The sequence below is a fragment of the Mesoplodon bidens genome (genome assembly GCF_964165515.1).
Source record: "Mesoplodon bidens genome assembly, chromosome: 5".
NCBI lineage: Eukaryota > Metazoa > Chordata > Mammalia > Artiodactyla > Ziphiidae > Mesoplodon > Mesoplodon bidens.
Window position 1 is genome coordinate 40,282,733 of NC_138161.1, and position 9,213 is coordinate 40,291,945.

Sequence of the window (9,213 nt, forward strand, 5' to 3'; positions counted from 1 at the left end):
GTAAATTGACTATACTTCAATAAAAAATAAAATGCCTTTTAATGGTTTTTCTTATGTAATAACTTTCACATTTTATACTCAAGCAGATATTCTCAGGAATACTATAAAATCTCTTAAGTGTCATTTCTTATTTTCTAACATTTTGAGATCAAAAACATTCAAAAGAGAAAAAGATAAGTAGGCTTGTAAAAATTTTATCTAAAAAAGGTTCTTTTTGGTAAAGCTTGACTGATATTGGTATTTTATAATAAAAACAGTGTTTCATGCTACTCACTGAATAGTATTATCCACCAGTACAGATCTAAAGAAGCTATAACTATAAAAAAATAGTAAGAAGTTCTTTATGATAGGGAAAATGCAGAGAACTTTCTTTTCTAATAGGTCAAGCTACTTAAGAAAGTAAAAACAAAGACAGTTTCTTGTTCATGGTTCCACTAACAGTTTTACGTAGGCTGAAACGGCCTCTCATCCTGTGACTGGGAGTCTGCTTTTGTTTTTTCTGCCCTCCCTGCCCCTATCCTGCTGAAAACAAACACGGCTTGAGAAAATGCCTAGACACAGTGATCTTATTATGCCAGTCTCAGTGCAGTTAGATGATTGAGAACCACAACATGCTCCACAGATATGGAAACCATGTAATTCTGAGCTTCTTCCAGGAAAGAATGAGCTTTGATAGGCTGGAACTAAAGCTTTTCTAAAGGTGTAAAATAACCATGAATTTCCTATTACTATGGACAACTATTTCAGATATTCACAGCCAATTTAAGCATGGTGTCTAACAGCTGTTCATAGTTTTCCTGCCTTTGAGAACATATACCTTCTAATAAGAGAGAGGGGTACATTCTCCACTCTTTTTTTTTTTTTTTTAGTTATAACCATGTTATTTTTGCTTAACATTTGGTTCACTAGTTTGCTTGATTTGATGAAGTTTGAAAATGTATATGGCCCATTTACAAAGGACATGTAGAAGTACCACATCATTTTACAAAAGTTTCAATTTTGCCTCAGAAATGCATTTTATATTTTTAAAATTTCTATGTATTTAACACAAATTTATATTATATGCAAAGTTTGAGAAGCCTTACAGTTTTACCTAATTCTAAGGATAATAGTTTTAACTATATGAATAACTATGCTCAGATATGCAACCCATATAAAGCACTCAGCCATTTTCATTTTAATTATATTCATTAATAGAATTTTAGTTCAAAGAGAAAATTGAATACAATGGAAATAGAAAGCATTTTTACATACCCTATTAGAGAGTCTATTTTTTCTTTGAATACATAACAGGTTGAATATTTACCTGGAAGCTTTCTATGTGTTTTGACTGCGAGGGAACTTTTATTTATAATAAGCATACTAAATTCTTGTATTAATTCAGATCTGTGAAATTGGCTTCAATCTGAGAAATGTCAATGCCATAGATAACAAAAGCCTAGTATATAATATTCTATACACATTGCTCAATAATATAAATAGGAGGTGATGATGATGAGGGCATGTGTAGTGAAATTTGAGTGCTAGTTATAAATTTAATGTGAATTTCTGGAAATGTGCATCATGCAGTACTAGCAATTTTTCCCCCCTCAAGAATATTAATCTTTCAAAGTGGAAATGAATTGCCTTGGTTTTGGGGGACAATTTGTACCCATGGCTACTTTATACTGCAAAAATACTTGTGGACTTTAATAGATGACTGAATCTATTTGTGTACCTTGCAAATCATTTTATAATCAGCACTTCAGTTAATCACCCTTTACATCCAATTGAGAGCAAGTTAAGAGGACTGAGGCACTGTATGTACTTTAGATAATCTTTTACTTGGGAGGCTTTTTACTAGTTTGCTTTGAGAACTCAAATTGATAAAGTTCAAATGTTATTGCATTTGCTTGGATGATCATATTTCAACATCATAATCAAGGAGTATTATTATTTTATAAAACAAAAACATAATTAAAAACTACATGATGTAACAAAATGTGAAATGCAAAGCTAGTTTCACTATACGTACATTTTCAATCCATTTTCAAAAGTTGATTTGTTTTGTTTTTTTAAGGGGAATGCTCTAGTGAATGAGAGAAAGACTGTCTTTAAAATATTCTAACAGTGATCGTTGAGAGAAAGAATAAAATATTAAGAAATGCTTTGATACTTTAATTTCAAGAATCAATGTTTTTACTAATATTGAAATGTATATTTTACAGAAAAAATGTTAATTCATATCAGCGTTATTAAAGCTCCCTTGTACTCCTCCAAAAATAATTTATCTTATACAAAATTTGGTGTTAAGGAATCTGAATTTTAACCCACCTTAATTCCAGTGTTGAACCCAATAAATGGATTCAACCATACTTTTTAGAATTACATATATTTTTAATTGTATTAAGGATTAATATATTTTCTCATTTTGATATGTAAAATTTCTCACAACTCAAATTAAATATAAAATTATAAAACTATTTAAAACTAAGAAAAAGGATGTTTATTTCTTCAAATAATATTTGGATTCATTTATCTTTAAAAACTATCAAATTCATAAATAATAAACTATCCTATACCTTTAAAAAATTATTACTAAACCTGAATATACAAGAGTTTTATGTTTTTTTCCTCTGATAAATAAAATAACTCCTTTACAAAGCAATAAATCCATAAATCCAAACAGGAATCACAGTGGACAATACTACCTTCCCACATCAATCATAATAATAACTAATATTAATAACAATATTAGTTATTACTTATAATAATAAATTAATGTTAATAATAACTAAGCAAGTGATAGATGATAAAATTTAAATGAAAATACTGTTTTACTGAGATATTTATCCTAAGTAGTCAGCTGGGCTCTTTCTCACTGTTTTAGGTAATTTGTATGTGGTTGCATAATATAAAGTCATATATTATCAAAATCGCAAATTGCCGCAGGTTTTGGAAACTTAAAGCAAGTTGCTGGTAAAGAGATATAGTAGAGAAACATCTATTTTCATGGCAAAAATGGTCTCTGAAGAGGAATAGCAAAAAAGAAAGAAAAAAAAAAAAACTATGGAAGTGAAAGAACTTTTGTATCTCCTTTTTAAAAAATGCTGTTATTGTGAAAAATTATAATATGTCTTTCACTGTGCTCAGTGGATCATATCACAGGGGAGGAAAAAGGCTTAATAGCATGAAAAGAAAATTTCAAAATCTGCACTTTTACAAGAGCATCCATTTAGAGTAGGCCACAGATTGGCACATAAAACCACTTTTAACAAAAATGAGTCAGTTGAGATGACAACATTTATTTGTTGAAATCAGTGTTGTTTTGAAAATCAGTGGTACTTTTACAATCCACTTAGAAAAAAAATTGGTCTAATTTCTTAGTCCTGTTTTTATCCCCAAAATAAACCCTTTTAAAAAAAGCCATACTGTTAATTCCATTTATTAGTCTACTTTAGGAATGTGGACAAATTGAAGATAGCAGTGATAAAGATAGGGCAAAGGAACCCAAAATTCTATGCCTTGTTCAGCCTTATCTTCAATAAACCCGTATGAGTTATTCTCATTTTCCAGGAATTCCTGACAATCTTAATCTCATTTTACCATCATCCAAATTGGCCACATAGGCAAAAATGGCCCAATCCTGGTTCCAGTGATTCTAGTGAAGACATGGCAAAAGTTGTAAGAAAGCTTAATTGATTCTTACTTTGACAATCATTGATAAATTCAAAATTTAAAAAGGCAATCACTCCAATAAAACAAAAATGAAATTCTACAAGGTTACACCTATTTACAAACTGATAAAACAGCTTGGCCAGTGGAGATGATTAAAAAGCAAACAAAAATTTAAAACATCTACAAAAAAGTGGTTCTTTGAAAGGTTTATCTCGCAAGTGAGTTGACCAATGACAGAAAATTGATCAATTTAAGATAAATCACAATGTGGTGGGAAAAACTTCGTCTTTGAATCAGACGGAAGACATGGTTTAAAACCTGGATTCTAAACTTGTCATCATTTTAGTTCCTCTGAGTGAGATAACCTTTATTTCAGCCTTGGAATCTTCATAAATAAATAAATGATACATCTTTCATAGGACTATTGTAATAATTAAACAATATAGGGATGAGCATAATGGGGGACAATGTCTAGAGAACTTTGTGAAATTTGTACATAAGTGTTATGGGCTGAACTGTGTCCCCCAAAATTCATATGTTGAAGTTCTAACTCGCAGTTCCTTAGGATAGGACTGTGTTTGGATATAGGGCCTCTAAAGAGGAGATTAAGTTAAAATGGGGCTTTTAAGGTGGGTCCTAATCCAATATGACTTGTGTCCTTATAGGAAGAGGCAATTTGGACACTCAAAAGCGACACCAGGGATGTCTGCACAAAGAGGAAAGAGCATGTGAGGACACGGCCAGATGGTGGCCACCTGAAACCAAGGAGAAAAGCCTCAGGAGAAGCTGACACCTCAGTATTGGACTTCTAGCTGCAGAACTGTGGGAAAATAAATTTCTGTTGTCTGGTATTTTGTTGTGGCAGTCCTGGCAAACCAATACAATGCACATATAGAGAAAAATAAATGTATCCCAATGTAGGCATATGTCCATTGCTGTATGTCATAGTTTCTAGGAACATGACTCAGGAAATGTTCCAAAAACTTTATGTATATTCTCTTATTTAATCCTCAAAATAGCAATAATGAGTTAAGTGCTGTTTTAATGTCTGTTTTACAAAGAGGAGACTGAGTCACAGTTTTCAATAATCTAAGGTCACAGAGTCTGCCTAAAACCAGAGCTTAAGCTCATAACCACTATGCTCTAAAAGAAACTGCAAAATTAAGAATAACAAACATTCAGTTCTATGGGTGTGTATACAAATTGTACATCATTATTCACTAAAGAACATGAAGCCCCTAGCCCTTGTTAAGAGAGAAGGAAAAGTCATATAGACTTTAATCCGTATTTGGACATGTATGAGTACATGTTATAAGATCTATTTTAATAAGAACTTTTCAGTGATCATTTTCATGAGGAATGTAGATGACACATGTGGTTTTTAAAACACAAAGAGTTCTTTTTAGCATAGCCTAGACTATAATATTAGAGTCCTTTAACCCCATCAGCTCCAAGTATCCACTGGATAATTCCATGAGCACAAATACAAAGTAGATACAACTCAGAAGGAAATAAAAGCTGACTACATTGTCTGACCCTTAGTTAAAATGCTTAGATTTTTAACTAGAAAAAATGTATTTCATTTTGCAACAGTAATTTGGTGGAAGGATTTGAATAGATCAAATATCTGATTTATATATCAATTTATCAGAAACTTGGTTTGATCATTTGAATTACTGTTAATCAACTATTGGTATGGAGAGGCCCTAGGGGATATAAAATAAGAAATTGATACAAATGTTGAGCATCAATTACTTATAAAAAAATTCATCTAATAAAATTAAAAGAGCGTTTTTAGTTATGAAAAATACTTATTACAGGTGCCAGACACTTCCTTAGATCTGACATAGCAATTAAAAAGGCAAAATTCTGGACTTCCCTGGAGGCACAGTGGTTGAGAATCTGCCTGCCAAAGCAGGGGACACTGGTTCGAGCCCTGGTCTGGGAAGATCCCACATGCTGCAGAGCAACTATCCTCGAAAGCCACAATTACTGAGCCTGCGCATCTGGAGCCTGTGCTCTGCAACAAGAGAGGCCCTGATAGTGAGAGGCCCACGCACCACGATGAGGAGTGGCCTCCACTTGCTGCAACTAGAGAAAGCCCTTGCACAGAAACAAAGAACGAACACAACCATAAAAAAATAATTTTTTTAAAAAAGGCAAAATTCCTTTTCTCTGTTTTTCATAAATATGAGAAAATGTCCACTAAAATTTATTTAATATCATTACTTTTCATTGAAATGCCTTTTTTCTTTTTAGTAGAGCAAAAAAAAACTTTACTTGATGACCCTATAAACATAATCATAAATTCTAATTATTTACTTCGGCTAAAGCAGTATTTTCATTAATTTACTTATCCACTCTTTTTCTTTATGTGTCTTAAAATCTAGAATGGTTGTACTTTCAATACTTTCTCTAGCTATAAGAGTTGAACATAACCATTATGGAAAATTTAAATAAATAAAACAAATAGTAGCATTTGTGATCCCTCGACCACTATAGGTCACTATTATCCAGATATTGATATATTGCATTTTTCATTTGTTATTTGTTTATATGTATTTGTGCCTGAAATTTTGATTCATGTATACATTTATTCTTTAATTTAGCCAATAGGTATTGAACAACTACTCTGTGCCAGAGCAACAGAATATGCCACCCATGACTCTGTATTCTGAAATGGAAAGTTTGTTGATGGAGAGAAGGCTGAGAATCCAGATCTGGGCATGGTAAGTTTGAGATGTGCATTAAACACTCAAATGGAAATGTTGACCAGGAAGTTGAATGTAGAGTTGTACAGTTCAAAAGACAAGTCTGGTCCAGATATATAACATTTGGGAGTAGAAGGCATTTAAAACCATAAGGCCAGATAAAGCAACAAACACATTATAATGGGTAGAGAAGAGACCAAGGACAGATCCTTGAAGCACTTAAGAGGGTGAGGAGAAAAGAAGAACCAGGAAATGTGACAGAGAAGGTGCAACCAGTGAGGGAGGAGGGAGAGCAAGGGAATGAGGTGTCTAGAAGCCAAATAAAGGAAGTTTAATAAGGGCTTCCCTGGGGGCGTAGTGGTTGAGAGTCCGCCTGCCAATGGACACGGGTTCGTGCCCCGGTCTGGGAAGATCCCACATGCCGCGGAGCAGCTGAGCCCGTGAGCCATGGCCGCTGAGCCTGCGCGTCCGGAGCCTGTGCTCCGCAACGGGAGAGGCCACAACAGTGAGAGGGCGCGTACCGCAAAAAAAAAAAAAAAAAAAAGAAAAGAAAAGAAAAGAGGGGTGAATTGTGATGCTCACGAGAAAGGAAGGAAATGGGACATCCTTTAGCCAGATCTATGAAAAAGTGAGTTCTGGAAATAGGCAGTAGGGCAGAATATGTGAGGGCAGGTGAGGTTAGTCATGATTAGTGACAGTCTGCAATGATCCCTTTTGAGACTGAGGAAATGGAGTAGGGATGGGAGGGGATAGGTCTGGAAGGATCAAGGCTAATGTTCATGAATTTCAGGTGAGAACAATCAAGGTTGTTTTCTCTGCTCATGTTCAGCTGATTGGGCGCAGGAAAAGAGTAGGAGAAATTGTGGATTTAGGTGGTTATTGGCTAGACCATGAAGTGGCAAGAAAAGCAAAAAAAAAAAAAAAAGATTTTTATCAAATTGTTCTCATTTAACATTAAGTCATAAGCCTCTTCTGTGTTATCAAATATCGTTGTAAACGTTTTAATGTCTGTAAATTGTTGGGCTGCACCCCACAGGCCTGTAAGTCCATCCTCAAGATGGGAGACAGTGACAGAGACATCAATGGTATATTGGATAGGGAGTCCTACCTGTCCGAAGCAAAAAGTCCTAGAGCAACAGCCCATCATGTATGGCAGGCAGGCAGGCAGGCAGGCAGTCAGACAGGCAGGACGGCAGGACGGCAGGACGGCAGGCAGGACACAACAGCAAGCTTACTCGGGGGAGAAAGAGGCTACAATTTATAGAGGGAATTGACCTCAGGTTGGCTCATCAGTTACCTGAGAAACCAGTGGCTGGGGCAGGGAGCAAGCATGTTAGCAGTTACTGATTAAGCCCAATGATTAAGAGGATTGGATAGTCATGTGAGTAGGGTGTAAGTGAAGCAGGGACTGGTGGAGCAGAAGATGTACAGAGAGCAAGAGAACAGCCATCTTGAGTGGCCTGACCATCCATAAATAAATACATGAAAAATAGGTTTAAATATTTCCTTATTGTTGGAGTGTTTTAAATGTTTTTATTATTATGTATACTATTTCAATAATTACTGAATTTGAGGATCAAAATTGAGAACCAATTGAAAGAAGAAAGGTATCTAAAAGCACAAAAGAACTTGCAAAGGAATTCCGAAGGAATAAATTATTTTAGTGAAGAAGCTATTGCTATAAAGCAATTCATTCCACAAAATTCAGTGGCTTCAAAAACAGCAGCTAATTTTTCGCTCATACGTCTGCAATTCAGGTAGAGCATGATGGGAATATCTTTTCCTGCTTCAACATCCATCATACAAAGTAACTTTGACTGGAAAAATTACTTCCAAAGTGGCACCATTTACTTGGCTGTTGCTGCTGTTGGCTAGCAGCAGAGCTGAAGATATTTGAAAGATTATAATATATCTTAGAAATCAATATTTCATGATGGATATAAATTCAGATTTGACTGGAAGAGTTTTTATATATTCCGTTTGTCCAAAAAAAAGTCTTTTAAAAACTTAATTCTACTTCTCTTGGACAATTAGTTTTTGCCTCAATTGTGTTGGAATTTCTTTCCTATCTCTTTTTGGTATACTTTGCTTTTCTTTGTATGGCCTATTAAGATGAATACTTATTTATTTTCATTCTCTATTTATAAATATGAAAATTTTCAAAACTATGCTTGTACCTCTGAATAGAGTTTTGGACATATCTTATACAGCTTACCATGATGTTGGCTGCTAAATAATCAGTCATCATAATTTGCTTTTTATTTTAGACAGTACTGTCTAGCAGAGATTTGCTTTGCTTTGTTCCTTTTCTGTGTTTATTTTCAACTTGAGGTGTTTTTTTTTTTTTTTTTTTTTTTTTTTTTTTTTTTTTTCTGTACGCGGGCCTCTCACTGCTGTGGCCTCTCCCGTTGCGGAGCACAGGCTCCGGACACACAGGCTCCACGGCCATGGCTCGCGGGCCCAGCCGCTGCGCGGCATGTGGGATCTTCCGGGATAGGGGCACGAACCCGTGTCCCCTGCATCGGCAGGCGGACTCTCAACCACTGCGCCACCAGGGAAGCCCTGAGGTGTTTTTTTAACATATAACTTTGATGATTTAATTAAAAATGGACACTAAAACTTCTTCTTTGAGAAATATACTGAGGTTTTGTGATGTGATCAAAGTTCACATTTTTTGAAGAATTTTCCATGAACCCTTTATATGAAGGTGTATTCTCAATTTTTAGTTGCTAGGTTTAATGTTTCCCCTTTAATTTAACCTAGTGATTACTCAAATATTTTCTTTTAATCTAAATGTATTACACCAATTACTTCATTGGCTAAACTTTTTAATATGTAACAAAAT